This window comes from Triticum dicoccoides, chromosome 4B, assembly GCF_002162155.2.
Source record: "Triticum dicoccoides isolate Atlit2015 ecotype Zavitan chromosome 4B, WEW_v2.0, whole genome shotgun sequence".
Lineage (NCBI taxonomy): Eukaryota > Viridiplantae > Streptophyta > Magnoliopsida > Poales > Poaceae > Triticum > Triticum dicoccoides.
Genome location: NC_041387.1, coordinates 240,228,857 through 240,247,900, shown reverse-complemented (window position 1 = coordinate 240,247,900; position 19,044 = coordinate 240,228,857).

Genomic DNA, 19,044 nt, shown 5'->3' with positions numbered 1-19,044 from the left:
CACGTCCAATCAACCGCCACGCGGCGCCCAAGGCCGTATGCTGTTGGGGCCCGCAGCGCTTCACACTTGCCCCTTCCCTTCTCTACTAAGCCAAGTCCGGGCGCGCCTTGGGCCCGGGGGCTACTGTCGGCGTTCTGGGAACGGGGGTCCCCAGACTTGCCTGCCCGTGGCCTGCAGCGTGGCTCGAGTTGGTGCCCAACGCAGCCCAGCTTCATCAGCTCAAGCTCAAGACCCTCGCGAGGGGCCAAGCCTCACGGGGCGGACGACAGGAAACTTCCTCAGGAGCAGCCTCCCCAGGCAGGCTCACGAGGAGGTAGAGAGATCAAGGCGGGGTACCTCCCGAGGAGCTCGTGACGCAAGCCATGACGATCGAAGACCAGGCGGGTGCCAGGCAGGTGCCGGCCTGCGCAACGTCCTTGTTTCCTTTTTGGTGCAAAGGGGGCCAGCACAGACCAAGGCATCAGGCAAAGGTTACCGTTTCGGTGCAACAAGACCACGACCAGCAGAACGGCAGGATGGAGGTCATCGTGGAGCCCAGGACAGCGTTATCGTCAGAGCCTTTGGCAGCCGAAGACCAACTTTAGTCAGGATAAGTGTACCAGATGTTCCCCTTCAAAATGGGAAATTGTTGGCCGCCTTCCCTCTCATTATTTGGGAAGAGGCCCAGGGCCTCCCCCTATAAATAGGACTAGCCACCACAGGGTAGGGGCATGGAGAGAACAGATCGATCAGAGAGAGAGGGAAGTGACTGAACTCACCCAAGCAGTTCATCGCACCAGCTCAAGAACAGCCCCTCACGAGGTTGTTCTCCCTTTGTACTGTTCATCATCAGCCCCTGAGGCAATCCACCACACCACACACTGGAGTAGGGTATTACACCACAATGGTGGTCTGAACCAGTATAAATCTCGTGTCCCTTGTGTGTTCATCTTTCTTGCTTAGATCCTTGCGAGACCTCGAGACGTGAGCTGGTAGGGGAAAGATCTTCGTGCGCACCCCAGTGTTTGAACCTCAAGGGTCTGTCGGAATCCGAAATCCGACAGCTACCGTCCATATGACACACGCGACCACCATGACACGACGCTGGTCTACGTGGTGCGCCTACATTTGAGAATGCAAACGAATCTTATTTCATTTGCAAATGAATCTGTATGTATTACCATGCCCGTGTTTTCCTTGCAAATAATTGGTCATTCAAAACAAGATACTGTAAATTAATTAATGAGGAGTTATTTGAATTAGAGTGTGTGTCACATAGAGATCTCCAATTCTAATGTGGATTCGCATTTCACGATATCCACACTACTTTTTTAATACAAATTCATATGTATAAGATGAACACCATGGTAGTGAGAAAACTTTGGATGGATTCAAACATACGACCTACAAAATAGCACAACAATCGAGTCAATGTCAACTTTTGCAAAACTAGTATGGCATGAATTTGAAATAATTACGGAAGCCATATGCATGGTCCTCAATTCAAATCTTACAATGTACACCAAGTTAAAACATTAATATTAAGTCTCGTACTATCTACATTCAAATGTTGTTTTTAGCCCCACCCTCTCAGCACACATGCTACACACTTCCTGTATCGATCAATCTTTCGCTCCTAACCACCTTAGGAAGGTATCGGTTTCCGACACATGTTCATTCCTTCTCCCCATGTTCTGATCGCTAACTCTCTCAACTACACAACCGCCTTTTTCCACTCTGTTACCAAATGTATCTGTCTCACACACCCGCCATTGCACTCCATGCCAAGCTCTCTCTCTCCCTCCCTCCCACCCTTTCTCGCTAGATACATGCATTGCCTATCTAGACCCCCCTCTTGTGTGCACACACGCACATTGTCCATCTGGGTCACTCTCTCGAGACTGTCTCACTCTTTCTTCTGCACGGCGGCCCACACTCGCTCAATCTCGCTCTCTTTATCTAAGGCTCGATTAACCTCGCTTTCATGCAGATTGTCTATCTAGGTCAGTCGATCCAAGCCGCCCCACTCTTTCAACCTCATGGCGGGTCATGCTCGCCCAATCTTTCTCTCTCTCTCTCTCTCTCTGTGTGTGTGTGTGTGTGTGTGTGTTTGTCTGTGTCTCTATGTCTCTCTCTCTCTCTATGCATGTATGTATGTCTCGATTGACCTCGCTCTTTCTCAGACACAAATGATATATCTCCATGTTTGAGCCCAATTCGACATATTCATATTTTATACTCTCTCACGCACATTGTTGATACGTCAACAATGTATCTACAATTTTTGATTGTTCCATGCTATTATATTATCTGTTTTGGATGTTTAATATGCATTATTATGTTATTTTATATTATTTTTGGTACTAACCTATTAGCAGAGAGACTGGTGCCAGTTTATTTTTTTGCCTATTTTAGAGTTTCGCAAAAAAGGAATACCAAACGGAGTCCAAACGGAATGAAACTTTCGCGATGATCTTTCTTGGACCAGAAGCAAACCAGGAGACTTGGAAATGAAGTCGGAGACACAACAAGGCGGCCACGAGGGTAGAGGGCATTCCCCCTGCCTCGTGGGCCCCTCAGAGCTCTTCTGACCTAGTTCCTTTGCCTATATATTCTCTTATACCCCAATAACATTAGGGGGAGCCACGAAACCACGTTTCCACCACCGCAACATTCTGTACCCATGAGATCCCATCTAGGGGCCTTTTCCGGCATCCTGCCGGAGGGGGATTCAACCATGGAGGGCTTCTACATCAACACCATTACCCTTTCGATGAAGCGTGAGTAGTTTACCTCAGACCTATGGGTCCATAGCTAGTAGCTAGATGGCTTCTTGTCTCTCTTTGATTCTCAATACCATGTTCTCCTCGATGTTCTTGGAGATCTATTCGATGTAACATTCTTTTGCAATGTGTTTGCCGAGATCCGATGAATTGTGGATTTATGATCAGATTATCTATGCATATTATTTGAGTCTTATCTGAATTCCTGTATGCATGATTTGATATCTTTGCAAGTCTCTTCGAATTATCGGTTTAGTTTGGTCTACTAGATTGGTTTTTCTTGCAATGGGAGAAGTGCTTAGCTTTGGGTTTAATCTTACGGTGTCCTTTCCGAGTGAAAGTAGGGGCAGCAAGGCACGTATTGTATTGTTGCCATCGAGGATAAAAAGATGGGTTTTTCATCATATTGCTTGAGTTAATTCCTCTACATCATGTCATCTTACTTAATGTGTTACTCTGTTCTTTTATGAACTTAATACTCTAGATGCATGCTGGATAGCGGTCGATGTGTGGAGTAATAATAGTAGAAGCAGGCAGGAGTCGGTCTACTTGACATGGATGTGATGCCTATATTCATGATCATTGCCTTAGATGTCATCATAATTATGCGCTCTTCTATCAATTGCTCGGCAGTAATTTGTTCACTCATCGTAACATTAACTATCTTGAGAGAAGCCACTAGTGAAAACTATGGCCCCGGGTCTATTTTACATTGAATTAGTTTCCCATTAACTTACCAATTTCTATCGCCGTTCCTTTAATTTGCAATCTTTACTTTCCAATCTTTAAACCAAAAATACCAAAAATATTTACTTTATCGTTTATCTATCTCTATTAGATCTCACTTTTGCAAGTAACCATGAAGGGATTGACAACCCCTTTATCATGTTGGGTGCAAGTTTGTTGATTGTTTGTGCAGGTATTCGGTGACTTGTGCATAGTCTCCTACTGGATTGATACCTTGGTTCTCAAACCGAGGGAAATACTTACTCTACTTTGCTGTATCACCCTTTCCTCTTCAAGGGAAAAACCAACGCAAGCTCAACAGGTAGTAGGAAGAATATCTGGCGCCGTTGCCGGGGAGACCTACACCAAGTGAAGACATACCAAGTACCCATTATAAAGTCTCATCTCTTGTATTACATTATTTGCCATTCGCCTCTCGTTTTCCTCTCCCCCACCTATAAAACGATTTTCAAAAAGATTTGCCTTTTCTTCGCCCCATGTTCATTCGTCCTCTTTGCTTGCTTCTTGTGTGCTCGTGTGTTATATCGATTGATTCACTCTCATGGCTAGTCCTCCTATCGTTGCTAATACTCCCGATAATGAAGTCCTCAATTTTAAACAAAGGGAGGGAGAAAAATTTAATGATGCTTGGTGTAGAATTTTCAATGCTCAAAATAGATCTACTCGAAAGCAACCTATTAACATTCTTCTTCGCAATTTTTATGTGGCCGTTACTCCTTGGAATAGATTCTGGATACTATTACCGAGGGCAATTTCTTTGGGAGCCATACTTGTGATTCTTATAATGCTATGATAGATTTGTTAGGCCCGCCACCTCTTTCGATCAAGGGAACTGTTTTAACTTTGGAACATGTGATGCAAAGGCTTGATATTATTGAGAATAAAATTGCTACCGTTGAGTTGATTGAAAATTAGGATAAAAAGATTCATAATCAGATTTCTCAATATGGATCTCAGGTAGGAGTCACTTTAAAGAATCTTAAATAAAAGGAACCAATAATTAATGAATAGATAGATCAAGATTCCGCTAGGATTGGCAAACTAGAGAATATTATTACCAACTTGGGTTCCATTTTTTCTTCCGTTAAAACTACTCAAAATCTTCTCTCTACTAAAACTGCCAAATTTATTTACATTCCTAAGAACAAGGGTGAATCTTCTAGTAAGGAAAACGAAGATCTTAAAACGATTAGTGTTCACCCCAATTTTCTAGATATTATTAAGGAACCTTTTTGCTATGAATGAATTTCTTGATTTCTTGCCTAGGAGTTTGATTATTGACAAAACCCAAGAACCTCCTAAAGATTATACATGTGCAATTGAAGAATTGCATACCAAAGATGCCAATACTTAGATCTATTCATGTTTTTATGCCTAGCTAAGGGCGTTAAACAATAGCGCTTGTTGGGAGGCAACCCAATTTTATTTTTGTTCTTTGCTTTTGTTCCTGTTTAGTAATAAATAATTCATCTAGCCTCTGGTTAGATGTGGTTTTGTGTTTTAATTAGTGTTTGTGCCAAGTTAAACCTTAAGGATAGCTTACAGTGATAGTTGTGTTGATCCTGCTGAAAATCAGAAACTTTTGCGCCCAGGAAAATAGTTTCCATAATTGATAGAGACATTCTTTTGATCTGATTATGTTTTCTCTGGATTGGTACACAAATTGCTCAGGTTTTCATAATTTATCAATATTTGTGGAGTTACATAAGTATTTGAGAGTTATAGATTGTTACAGACTGTTCTGTTTTTGACAGATTCTATTTTTTTGTGTGTTGTTTGCTTACTTTGATGAATCTATGGGTAGTATCGGGGGTATGAATCATGGAAAAGTTGGAATATAGTAGATATTACACCAATATAAATAAATAATGAGTTTGCAACAGTACCTTAAAGTGGTGATTTATTTTCTTATACTAACGGAGCTCATGAGATTTTCTGTTGAGTTTTGTGTTGTGAAGTTTTCAAGTTTTGGGTAAGGATTTGATGGACTATGGAATAAGGAGTAGCGAGATTTTAAGCTTGGGGTTGCCCAAGGCACCCCAAGGTAATATTAAAGGACAACCAAAAGCCTAAGCTTGGGGATGCTCCGGAAGGCACCCCCTCTTTCGTCTTCGTCTATCGGTAACTTTACTTGAGGCTATATTTTTATTCACCACATGATATGTGTTTTGCTTGGAGAGTCTTGTATGATTTGAGTTTTTGCTTTTTAGTTTACCACAATCATCCTTGTTGTACACACCTTGTGGGAGAGACACGCATGAATCGTGATTTATTAGAATACTCTATGTGCTTCACTTATATCTTTTGAGCTAGGCAATATTTCTCTAGTACTTCGCTTATATTTTTTTAGAGCACGGCGGTGGCGTTATTTTATAGAAATTGATGAACTCTCATGCTACACCTATATTATTTTGAGAGTAGTTTAGAACAGCAAGGTAATTTCCTTTGATTATAAATTTAGTCCTAATATGATAGGCATCCAAGATGGATATAATAAAAACTTTTCATATAAAGTGCATTGAATACTATGAGAAGTTTGATTCTTTATGATTATTTTGAGATATGAAGATGGTGATATTAGAATCGTGCTAGTGAGTAGTTGTGAATTTGAAAGATACTTGTGTTAAAGTTTGTGATTCCCATAGCATGCACGTATGGTGAACCGTTAAGTGATGAAGTTGGAGCATGATTTGTCTTTTGATTGTCTTATGAGTGGTGGTCGGGGACGAGCGATGGTCTTTTCCTACAGATATATCCCCCTAGGAGCATGCGCGTAGTACTTCGTTTCGATAACTAATAGATCTTTGCAATAAGTATGTGAGTTCTTTATGACTAATGTTGAGTCCATGTATTATACGCACTCTCACCCTTCCACCATTGCTAGCCTCTCTAGTACCGTGCAACTCTTGCCGGCACCATACACCCACCACATACCTTCCTCAAAATAGCCACCATACCTACCTATTATGGCATTTCCATAGCCATTCTGAGATATATTACCATGCAACTTCCACCATTCCGTTTATTATGACACGCTTTCATCATTGTCATATTGCTTTGCATGATCATGTAGTTGACATAGTATTTGTGGCAAAGCCACCTTTCATAATTCTTTCATACATGTCACTCTTGATTCATTACACATCCTTGTACACCGCCCGACGCATTCACATAGAGTCATATTTTGTTCTGAGCATTGAGTTGCAATTCTTGAGTTGTAAGTAAATAAAAATGTGATGAACTTAATTATTAGAGCATTGTCCCATGTAAGGAATGGATGATGGATGCTATGATTCCCCCACAAGTCGGGATGAGACTCTAGACAAAAAAAGAGAAAAAGAAAATAAGGAGAAAAAGAAAAAAAAGAAAAAAATTAGAGAAAAAGAGAGAAGGGGCAATGTTACTATCCTTTTTCCACACTTGTGCTTCAAAGTAGCACCATGATCTTTACGATAGAGAGTCTCCTATTTTGTCACTTTCATATACTAGTGGGAAATTTTCATTATAGAACTTGGCTTGTATATTCCAATGATGGACTTCCTCAAATTGCCCTAGGTCTTCGTGAGCAAGCAAGTGGGATGCACACCCACTTAGTTTCTTTTTGAGCTTTCATACACTTATAGCTCTAGTGCATCCGTTGCATGGCAATCCCTACTCACTCGCATTGATATCTATTGATGGGCATCTCCATAGCCCATTGATACGCCTAGTTGATGTGACACTATCTTCTCCTTTTTTCTTCTCCACAACCACCATATTCTCTTCCACCATAGTGCTATATCCATGGCTCACGCTCGTGCATTGCGTGAAGGTTGAAAAAGTTTGAGAACATCAAAAGTATGAAACAATTGCTTGGCTTGTCATCGGGGTTGTGCATGATTTAAATATTTTGTGTGATGAAGATAGAGCATAGCCAGAATATATAATTTTATAGGGATAGATTTCTTTGGCCATGTTATTTTGGGAAGACATAATTGCTTTATTAGTATGCTTAAAGTATTATTGTTTTTATGTAAATATTAAACTTATTGTTTTGAATCTTACGGATCTGAACATTCATGCCACAATTGAGGGAGTTACATAGATAAATATGTTAGGTAGCATTCCACATAAAGAATTTTGTTTTTATCATTTACCTACTCGAGGACGAGCAGGAGTTAAGCTTGGGGATGCTTGATACGCCTCCAACATATCTATAATTTTTTATTGTTCTATGCTATTATATTATCTGTTTTGGATGTTTCATATGCATTATTATGTTATTTTATATTATTTTTGGGACTAATCTATTAACCGAGGGCCCAGTGCTAGTTTCTATTTTTTTGCCTATTTTAGAGTTTCCCATAAAAGGAATACCAAACGAAGTCCAAACGAAATGAAACTTTCATGATGATCTTTCTTGGACAGAAAGGAAACCAGAAGACTTGGAGATTAAGTCGGAGACGCAACAAGGCGGCGATGAGGCAGGAGGGCGCGCCCAGGGGGAAGGGCGCGCCCCTACCTCGTGGGCCCCTCGTAGTTCCCCTGACCTAGTTTCTTCGCCTATATATACTCTTATACCCTGAAAACATCCAACGGAGCCAGGAAACCACTTTTCCACCGCCACAACCTTCTATACCTGTGAGATCCCATCTAGGGGCCTTTTCCGGCGTCCTGCCGGAGGGGGATTTGATCACGGATGGCTTCTTTATCAATACCATTGCCTTGGGATGAATCATGAGTAGTTTACCACAGACCTATGAGTCCATAGCTAGTACCTAGATGGCTTCTTCTCTCTCTTTGATTCTCAATACCATGTTCTCCTCGATGCTCTTGGAGATCTATTCGATGTAATACTCTTTTGTGGTGTGTTTCCCAAGATCTGATGAATTGTGGATTTATGATCTGATTATCTATGAGTATTATTTGAGTCTTCTCTGAATTCTTATATGCATGATTTGATATCTTTGCAAGTCTCTTCGAATTATTGGTTCAGTTTGGCCTACTAGATTGATCTTTCTTGCAATGGGAGAAGGGCTTACCTTTGGGGTCAATCTTGCGGTGTCCTTTCCCAGTGACAGTAGGGGCAGCAAGGCACGTATTGTATTGTTGACATCGAGGATAAGTAGATAGGGTTTTCATCATATTGCTTGAGTTAATTCCTCTATATCATGTCATCGAGGATAAGACCAAAAGTATTTACTTTACCATTTATCTATCTCTATCACATCTCACTTTCGCAAGTAATCGTGAAGGGATTGACAACACCTTTATCGTGTTTGGTGCAAGTTTGTTGATTGTTTGTGCAGGTATTTGGTGAATTGTACATAGTCTCCTACTGGATTGATACCTTGGTCCTCAAATTGAGGGAAATACTTACTCTACTTTGCTGCATCACCCTTTCCTCTTCAAGGGAAAAACCAACGCAAGCTCCAGAAGTAGCAATTGTCTATCTAGGTCACCCTCTCCAACCCGTCTTACTCTTTCGATCGCACGACGACCCACACTCGCTCAATCTCTCTCCCTTTATATATGTAATCGATTGACCTTGCTTCCTGCCACACACAAAATATATCTACATGTCTGTGACTGGATCATCTCCCAAGCTCTATCTTACAACCCTCACCCTTCCCAAAAGCTCAATTGGACAATTTCTCTCTAGATCATATATATCTTCTCAAAGAATGCCAGACCACACTCACTTTCTCTCTCTATCTATCCGTGTCTCCATTGACCTCGGTTTCTCACGCCGTATCTTTCACACATTGAAGCTACCTCTCCATACCTCGCAGATCCGGAGCTATTTACATTGCAATTGGGACTCCAACCTTGGATTAATTTGTGAAGGCATTTATTCTAGTGGGTTTAGATTATATTTTTGTAGCATTCGACCCACAACTACTCCAAACACCATTGCAATCCCCGCACCTCCCTCAATTGATTACCCTCTAGCTCGGTCACCGCTGTCTTGCACGTCCTTTCGCACCTTCCATGTTACACCATAGTATTTTTATAAAACACTATGTTGTTCTCTTTAATGATTACAAATAAGCTACAAAACTACACACCGATAGTCTACCTGTAATGGAACAAATTTCGACCCAAAAATTAAAGTGCTACAAACTACACACCGAGGGGCCCACCTGTCATGGAACAAATCTGGACCCATATGTAAATTATAAATTAAAAATGAAAAAGGATGAGGATCGAACACGCGACCAGGGCCTTCAAGCCGCACGTCAATAGGCAACATAGTAGCAACCTTTGTTGTACCCCCCCCCCCCTTTGTTGATATAATGTTTTTATATTACCACATCCTATTTAATGGATAACATGTTTTAATATTAATTTTAGTACATTAGTGGGACCGGCTCGTTAGCACGTACTATTCTCCTTCACTTACTGGTGGGTTCCATGTCTTCTCCCTCTCTCCTTCCCTTCTATGTTTAGACGCACGGGAAAACATGAAGAACGCGGGGGCGATGTTTCCATTGACCATATCTGAACGCGTTCACAAGTTACAACATCAGTTTCATGTACTAATAGTATTATACATGTAACAAGTTAGGAACAAAAGTGACCATGCCGGACAAGTTAGGCTAGTTGTAGTCTATTTATCTACTACTCCGTAATAATTAAATGTGTGGATAAATAGATGTATCGCCTAGTGCTCGAACAAGGGGGTTGGTCGTGCCCTACAAGTATTTAATATGGTATTAACGTGGTATTTAATATGAACTGTTTGCGATGAGAAGGAATACATGTGGCTTGATGATGTTTTATATTTAATTTGATACGGCTCTAGCAGAACATTTGTCGTGGTGGGCGCACGACAGATGCCATGGGATGGCTAAAGAGAGGAGGAGGCTGGAGGGCACTGATGGGCTCCAGAGGCGGGGTTGGCATGAGCGAGCGCGGGACGCAAGACATACCAAGGTTCGGGGCTCTCTGGAGAGATAACACCCCTAGTCCCGCCGAGTGTGGTTGATATGCAATAGTACAGGGTTGCTCCTAGAGATGTGTGGAGGAAGAAGGAAGACTGGCCAAGGCTTAGGCTGCTCCTTCTCCCTAGGTGTGTTCTACTGATCGGTCACTAGTTCCTGTGTGCTTACTACTTCTTTATCCTTGCTTACTTCTAGCTTGCACGTATACGCGAGGGCTCCTGGGGGGTTTTATAGCCAACCCCCCAGGGGTACAATGGTAATGTTACAAGACTGTAGGGCCGGGTCGTCAGCGTCTGGAGACCTGGGCTGGGACCCGCCGGCAAGCCGCCGTACAGCCACTCGAATCCGGCGCCCCTGGTGAGTCATTGGTCTTCGTATTTCGCTGATGCGCACCTTCTCATCCATCCCGACACAATGAAGGAGGTGCTTTTGAATGCCATCCGACACCCTTATGCTCAGACTCCGTCGCAGGTGGTGCGGGCGGCGTCGGAGGAGCCCGCGGCCCACGGCGGATAGGAGGAGGATGATGGCGACATTGGCGTGGGGCGCCGCGCGAGTAAGTCCTGCCTTTTCGCTTTCTTCTTCATGCTTCTTGAGTCGTTGGGCGTGACGCGACACGGGAAATGCTGACGCAGATCCTTTATGCAGTGGCGCTGGGTGAAGGACGCGGCAACGCGGGCGGAGCCGGGTTGTCGCGGGGGGCGGCGCCGAGTCGGCCGCATGGGAAGGACAACGTCGCGTCACGGCCTCGGGCCGCAAAGCGCGTGGCGGACTCGGCCGGGAGCGCGAGGCCAACAAAGAGGAGGCGTGGTGCTGCGCAAGAGAGGCCGACGAGGGCTGCCATCCTGGTCTTGTCTGGGTAAGTTCTTTCTTCTTCCTGCATCTGAGTGGCCTAGTCGGCTTTGCTTGTTTGTTCATTTCATCTTTTCGTCAAGTCGCCAATTGCGCTGGCGAAATCGGTGGCCAACTGCAGCCATTGAGGACCTCGCATTCTGAAGGAGCCGGTCCACCCCCGTCGACCAGGATGAGGAGGAGGAGCCGGCAGATCCGGACCTCGGTCTGGACCCGACCGACGCCGAAGGCCTGGCCTGGCGGGACAGGAACCGGGCCGAGGTGGAGCTGGAGGCGGCATCGGTCCGGGCCTGGACCGGTGCTGCGGTGGCATGGGCGCAAGCCGGCGAGGAGCCGGCATGGCGCGAGATGCCGGAGGGCATGGTGGTGGCGGCGACGGTCTTCAAGCCATCGTCGGTGAGGGTGTGCGGTCCAGGAGGCCGAGCTGAGGTAGTGGACCTCGACTGGGAGGTCGTGGAGGTGGAGGACGACACCCCGCCACAGGTCGACATTGTCAAGCGGGCGGGGGTCGACGGAGGTGGCGGCAACGACATCTTGGAGGAGGCGCCACAGATGGCGCCACTGGGGACGCCGCGGGCGTCGGAGGAGGCACCGCCGGTGGTGGTGCCGTAGGCCACCCCGGCTGCCGAGACGGTGGTGGCGTTGCAAACTGTCCCGGTCACTAGCTCGTGGCCGGTGCCGGAGAGGGTGTCAGAGGAGGCGCCGGCTGCGGCGAGAGCGGCCGGTGGGGAGCATGCCCTGGTGCCCGGCAAGGGGGGCGTCGGGCCACCGTGTTGCAACCGGCACGGTGCGGGGGCGCCGTGGTCTTTGGGCCCAAGACCTAGGAGGAGGCGGTGATGGATGACGTCAGCCGCCGTCTGCGCGGGCGGACGGTCCGGATCAAGGCCTTCGCCCAGGCCGAGGTGGAGCGGACGCGGGATCTGGAGCACGCCGTGCTGGTAAGTATCCTTTGCAGCTTATTCTTTGTGGGGGCGCGCTAGCGCACCCACTGGGTGTAGCCCCCGAGGTTTCGGCCAACTACGTAGTAGTTGGGTCGAATCTTTAGAATGATGTCTTTGTTTTGATCGCTGCCTTCTTCAGCAACTGGAAGCCTACCGGGTCAGCGCCTTCAACCGCCTCCTGGGCAAGTATCGGGAGCTCAAGGAGCAGCTCGCCACCAAGGAGGAGGAGCTCTACGTTGCCGCGGGTACCTTCGTGCTCTTTTCTAGTGGGGGCGCACTAGTGCACCCACTGGGTGTAGCCCCAGATATTCAGGCCAACTATGTAAAAGTTGCGCCAAATCTTAAGTCTTTCTCTTCTTTTCTGAATCTTCTTTTTTGCAGTCGAGGTGTTTTCCCGGCAGAACCGGCTGCTCCGGGTCGGCCACCACTACGACCGTCTTATTGCCGATACCGGCCGACTTGGGGCCGAGGTGGTGTAGGTGAAGGCGGAGGCGGCGGCGGCCCGGCGGTCGCTCGACGAAGCCAACTAGCTGCGGGAGCAGTTGGCGGGCCACAAGGGACGCCTCGAGGCCGAGGTGAAGCTCCTTAAGGTGGAGGCCGCCAAGGTGGTGGAGGCGCAGCGGGCCCTGGCCGAGGTGGACCAGCAACGCGGCAGGCTGGCCGATGACAAGGGCCAACTTCAGGCTGAGGTGGGGCGCCTGAAGGGGCAGGTGACCGCGGCGGAGGGGGCCCGTCAGGACAAGGCTCACCGTCGCGAGGCGTCTGAGAAGGCGGCCGAGGAAAAGGACGCCGAGTAGAAGTCGGCCCTTGCCAAGGTGGCTAACTTGGAGAAGGCGCTCCAGGAGCGCGACCGCACCATTGATCGGGAGCGGCGCGGTACGTTGCTCGAAGCGCAACACCAGGAAGAATCCTTCTCCAGTAAGTGCTTTTCTTGAGTTTTGCCAGGTTGGTATCCGCCTTTTTGTCCTTGATGTCCTTTTTCTGACTTGCTTTGTTTTCTGACAGGGGCCTTCCTGGAGATGCATCGGCTGGTGGAGGAGGCCGTCCGCTTCGAGCGCGACCCGCTGGGGGCTGTTGGCTCCGGGACCGACCCGCAGGTGGCGTGGACCTTCCCGGAGATCATGCCCGCCATCGAGGCTCACCTGCGGGTCTTGGGTGACCAGATGGGGCGGCTGTCTCAGGCCGGCACGACGATGACGACGACTCTCTGGCCGGGCTCCGTTTCACCGAGTAGCTTCACGCGGCTGGCGCGCTGGCTGGAGATGGGCCGGACCGGCTCCACGAGTGGCGCATCGCCGACGCTCATGCCGGCGCTGAGATGGCGCTCCGGTTCGCGCTATCTTCGCACCCGGACCTATGGCTGGACGCACTAATGGGCCAGCGGGCCGGCTCGGAGCAGCAGCTGTAGGAGCAGGCCGGACGGATTGCTTCCCGGGCCAGTTACATCGCCGAATTTTCCTTCCACGACGAGTTCCACCCGGGTGGGCATAAGATGGCGGAGTTGTGTCTGGCGACGACTACGGCCTGCTTCTTCATGACCTGGAGGGTAGCTCCAAATAGACGGGAGTCTACCGCGACGGGGGTGCCGAGGAGGACACCGGTACTTTGGCGGACCCGGAGGCCGCCAGAGAGAGCCGTTGACCTCGCGACCTGGCGCTGGAGATGCCTGAGATGACTTGGTAGGATTTGTTTGTTAGGTCGCAGGTCCACCCACCCACTAGGGGTTTCTGGGTGTAATGAACTCTGACCGTGATGTGTATATCTTGTGAATGTCTTTGCTCTTGCTTTTCTTTTTTGAACCGATTTCTTGCATTTTTCCTTTCTCAAATCTCCCCCCTGCGAGTCTGACGGCCGAGGCTCCGGTCCGTAACAAGGAGTTCGGCTCTTTGAGAGGAACACGCAGTACTTAGGTTTTCAAAACATTGAGCGCGAGCGAAACACCCACTAGGCCGGCTGGCGGCAATCCGGTAGAGCCGGTTGGCGAGCAGCCAGTCGTGCGGCTATTTTTTAGAGTGACGGGGCGGGTTGGTCGACCCGGCGGCCTTTGACTTGGCGTTTGAAACACGCAGGAGCTCTGGCCCGTTGTGCTTGCCAGCCGACAGCCGAAGCCGGATCTATGGCTTAGGGCGAAGTGAGGGACCGCAACGTCCTTAGCGCATCAGGAATCACCAAGGAAGGCGGCGGGTGGCAACCGAGCCGGATAGCCCCCAAGCCCCCGGGTCGAGCGAGTCGGACCGACGGCTGGGTTCAGGAGCATAGTGATGCATAAGAGTAGGGGACACAATAACTTGGTCGGCAAAAGGCAGCCCCCGAGCGTCGTTCGGGGACCCCATAGTTTCATACGTTTTCAAGGCAGCGATACATACATTCGTACGGCTAACTCTAAAGTGGGCGGAGGAGTTCTGCATTCCACGGTCGGGTCGTTTCTTCACCGGCGGTGTCTCTCTTGCGCTTGTTTGACTTGCGTGCGTCGATGAGATAATAGGCATTGCGATCGCACAAGGCCTGGCTGACGATGAACGGGCCCTCCCATGGAGGGGATAGCTTGTGCTAGCCGGCTTGCTCTTCGACGAGTCGGAGGACGAGGTCGCCCTCGTGGAACGCGAGGTTGCTTGATCTTCTTGCTGTGGTAGTGCCTCAGGCCTTGCTGGTAGATGGCCGAATGGCTGAGCGCCAAGAGGCGGGCTTCTTCGAGTAGGTCGACGCCATCCTCGCGGGCTTCATTAGCTTCGACCTTGGTGTACATCGCGACACGCGGTGAGTCGAACTCGACACTGGTTGAGATGAAGGCTTCGACTCCATAGACGAGGAAGAACGGGGTGAACCCGGTCGACCGGTTCGGCGTAGTTCGGAGACTCTAGAGGACAGTCGATAACTCGTCAGGCCAGCTGCCGGGTGAGCGGATGAGCGGCTCGACGAGCCGCGGCTTGATGCCGGATAGGATGAGCCCATTGGCCCGCTCAACCTACCCATTGGACTACGGGTGTGCAACGGAGGCCAGGTCGAGGCGGATGCCAGAGACGGAGCAGTATTGCGCGAGCGCGCCGTTAGCGAAGTTGTTGTCGTTACCCATGATGATGCTGTTCAGCATGCCATAGCAAACTGCGATGTGTTTGATGAACCGGACGGCTGTTGGCCCGTCCAGTTTCTTGATTGGCCGTGCTTCGATCCACTTGGTGAACTTGTCCACCGCCACCAGCAGATGCATCATGCCGCCTCGGGCAGTTTTGAAGGGTCCCACCATGTCGAGTCCCTAGACCGCGAAGGGCCAGGCGATCGGGATGGTGCGGAGTACCGACGCCGGCTTGTGGCTGCGCTTGCTGAAGCGCTGGCATCCCTCGCACTTGAGGACAAGTGACTCGGTGTCTTGGAGGGTCGTAGGCTAGTAGAAACAATGGCGGAAAGCCTTGACCACCAGGGATCATGATGCGGTGTGGTGCCCGCATTCTCCTAGTGTATGTCGAGGAGGATGTCGATGCCTTGGTCCTACTCGACGCAGCGCTGGAACATGCCGGTGCAGTTGCGCTTGATGAGCTCATTGTTGATGATGCTGTAGGCGGACGCCCGGTGTTGCACCTGCCGGTCCTCGGTCTCGTCCATGGGGAGAACCCCGTTCTCCAGGAACTCTGAGATGGGCAGAGCCCAAGACGGAGCCGTCACCACGGCGAAGACGGCCACCAGGGTGGGTTCTGGGTTGGCAGCCCCCAAGCCGGGTCGTGGGCAACGATGCCTGGGTCGGCGGCTTCTGTCTCCGGGCCAGGTTCGGCATCCCCCGGGTCGGGTTCGGCAGCCCCCGGGCTGGGTTCAGCAATCCCCGGGCCAGATCGGCAGTCCGTGGGCTGGGTTGAGGTGCGGCCGGGTCGTCTGTGATGTGGATGGACTCAGAGTCCGGAGATAGCTTGACGGACGGCTTGTGCAGGTGCTCGAGGGAGACACCGGACGGGATGGACTGCCAGGACGAGGCGATCTTAGCGAGCATGTCAGCCGCCTCGTTCTCCACGCGCGGGATGTGGAGGAACTTGCAGCCCTCGAAGGATCCGGACAGCTTCTGGACGAGGAAGCGGTGGCTTGCCATCTTGCAGTCGCGGGCGTCCCACTCGCCGAAGCACTGTTGCACCAACAGATCCGAGTCGCCGTAGCACAGGATGCGCCGTATGCTGAGTTCCTTGGCAAGCCGGAGGCCGTGCACAAGGGCTTTGCATTCGGTGACGTTGTTGGAGGCCGCGAAGTGGATCTGGAGTGCGTAGCGGAGTCGGTCGCCCTTTGGGGACGACAGCGCGATGCCGGCCCCTAGGCCGAGTCGCATCTTGGAGCCATCAAAATGCATGCGCCAGTGCGTTGAGACTAGAGGCGGTGGCAGGTACTGGGTCTCGGTCGAGTCAACGAGGAAGTCGGCCAGGGCCTAGACTTGATTGTGGTGCGGGGCTCGTAGACAATGGTGTGACCGGCTAGCTCGGGCGCCCACTTGGCGACCCGTCCAGAGGCATCCCTACACCCGATGATCTCGCCAAGGGGGGTCGTGCTGACCACGGTGATGACATGCTCTTGGAAGTACTGCTTCAGCTTCTTGGCGGTGAAGTACACGCCGTAACACATCTTCTGGTAGTGCGGGTAGTTCTGCTTGGAGGTGGAGAGCACCTCGCTTAGGTTGTAGACCGGGCGCTGGACGGCCTTGACCTTGCCCTTCTCTGGTCGCTCGATCGCCAGCACCGTGCTGACCGACCGTGAGGTCGTGGCTATGTAGAGCAACAGCGGCTCCTTGTCGGCCGGCACGGCCAGGACTGGTGCGGTGGAGAGCATGCGCTTGAGGTATCGGAAGGCCTCGTCCGCCTGGTCGTTCCATTCGAACGGCGTCATCTTCTTCATCAACTAGTATAGGGGTAGGACCCTCTCGCCCAGCCGGTTGAGAAACCGATTGACCGAGGCCAAATAGTCGGTGAATTTCTGGACATCTCGCAGCCGAGCCGGCTTGCACATGCGCTCGATGGCCTTGATCTTCTCCGGGTTCGCCTCAATGCCGCGCTCCGAGAGTAGGAAGCCGAGTAGCTGACCGGGACACCGAAAACACATTTCTTCGGGTTGAGCTTGACCTTGTATTCGCGGAGGTTGGTGAATGTCTCCTTTAGGTCGTCGAGGAGCGTGAGGTGCTGCTTGGTCTTCACCACGATGTCGTCCACGTAGATGTGGATATTGCGGCCGAGTTGTGGCAGCAAGAATTTCTGCATGCAGCGCTGGAAGGTGGCGCCGGTGTTCTTCAAGCCGAACAACATGGTGATGTAGCAATACGCCCCAAAGGGCGTGATGAAGGACGTCTTCAGTGCGTCGGCCGGGTCCAGCTTGATCTGGTGGTAGCCAGAGCAAGCGTCTAGGAAGGACAGGAGCTCGCACCCATCGGTCGAGTCGATGACTTGGTCGATCCGCGGGAGGGCGAAAGGATCCGTGGGACATGCCTTGTTAAGGCTGGTGTAGTCGATGCACATGCGCCAGGTCTTGTTCTTCTTCAGGACGAGGACTGGGTTGGCCAGCCACTCGGGGTGGAACACTCCATGATGAAGTCGGCCGCCAAAAGCTTGGCGACCTCTTCACCGATGGTTCTTGTCTTCTCTTTGGAGAAACGCTGCAGGGGTTGACGGACAGGCTTAGCATCCCTGCGGACATGGAGTTTGTGCTCGGCATACTTCCTCGGGATAACCGACATGTCCTTGGGGTCCATGCAAAAATATCCCGATTCTCACGGAGGAAGTCGACGAGCTCGCCTTCCTATTTGCTGTCGAGGCGGGTGCCCACGACAACGTACTTGCTGCAGCTGGGGTCTTCCGGGTTCAGCTTCACTTTCTTGGTTTCCTTGGAGGGCTTGAAGGCGGCCTCGTCAGCCGGCTCCTCGGTCGGGATCGACGTGGCTGATGTTTCGCCGGCCTGGGCGACGATCCTGTCGAGCTGGCGCCGCTCCTCGGCAATGACCAGCGACTCGGCCAGCTTGGCGCCGTCTCGGGTGCACTCCAGGGACTTGCGGTAGTTGCCGGTGACGGTGATGAGGCCCTTCAGACCTGACATCTTCATCTTCACATACGCGTAGTGGGGGACCACCATGAATTTTGCGAGCGTGGGTCGGCCCAGCAACACGTGGTACGTGCTGGACAGGTCCACCACCTCGAACCATATTGGCTCGCGCCAAAAATGGTTGCTCTCGCCGAACAGGACGTCGAGCCGGACCTGGCCAATGCGAGAGCAGGAGAGGCCGAGAATGATGCCACGGAAGATCGTCCGGGTCGGCTCCAGGTCCTTGGCCTCGAGGCCGAGCTTGGTCGTTGTGTCATGGTAGAGGATGTTGATGTTGCTGCCGCCGTCGATGAGGACTCGGGAAAACTTGCATGTGCGCCGCGCGACAATGGTGGGGTTAGGGCGAGGGCATGGCCACCCGGATTCGGCATGACGGCCAGGTGGTCCTCCCGGGTCCAGGTGACCGGGCGGTCCGACCAGTGCATGTACTCTGGCTTGGCTGGGACGACGGTGTTCACCTCCTTTCGAAGGAGGCGCTTGCTGCGCTTGTCGTCGCTCAGGCTGGTGAAGACGACATAGGCAGTGTTATGGTTTGGGTAGGCTTCGTCGCGCATCGCGCCGCCGGTTGGGGGCGGTGGTGGAGGCGGAGGCGGCTGTCCCGTGCCCAGAGCCGGAGCCGGAAGAGGCGGGACGTCGCCCCTCATGATGCGCTTGGTGATGCCGCACTTCCGAAGCGTGTGCATGGACGGCCTTGCGCCGCTGTGGTGCTTGCAGGGAGCGTCGAGCATCTCTTTGAAGCTCATGGCGGGTTGCCATGCC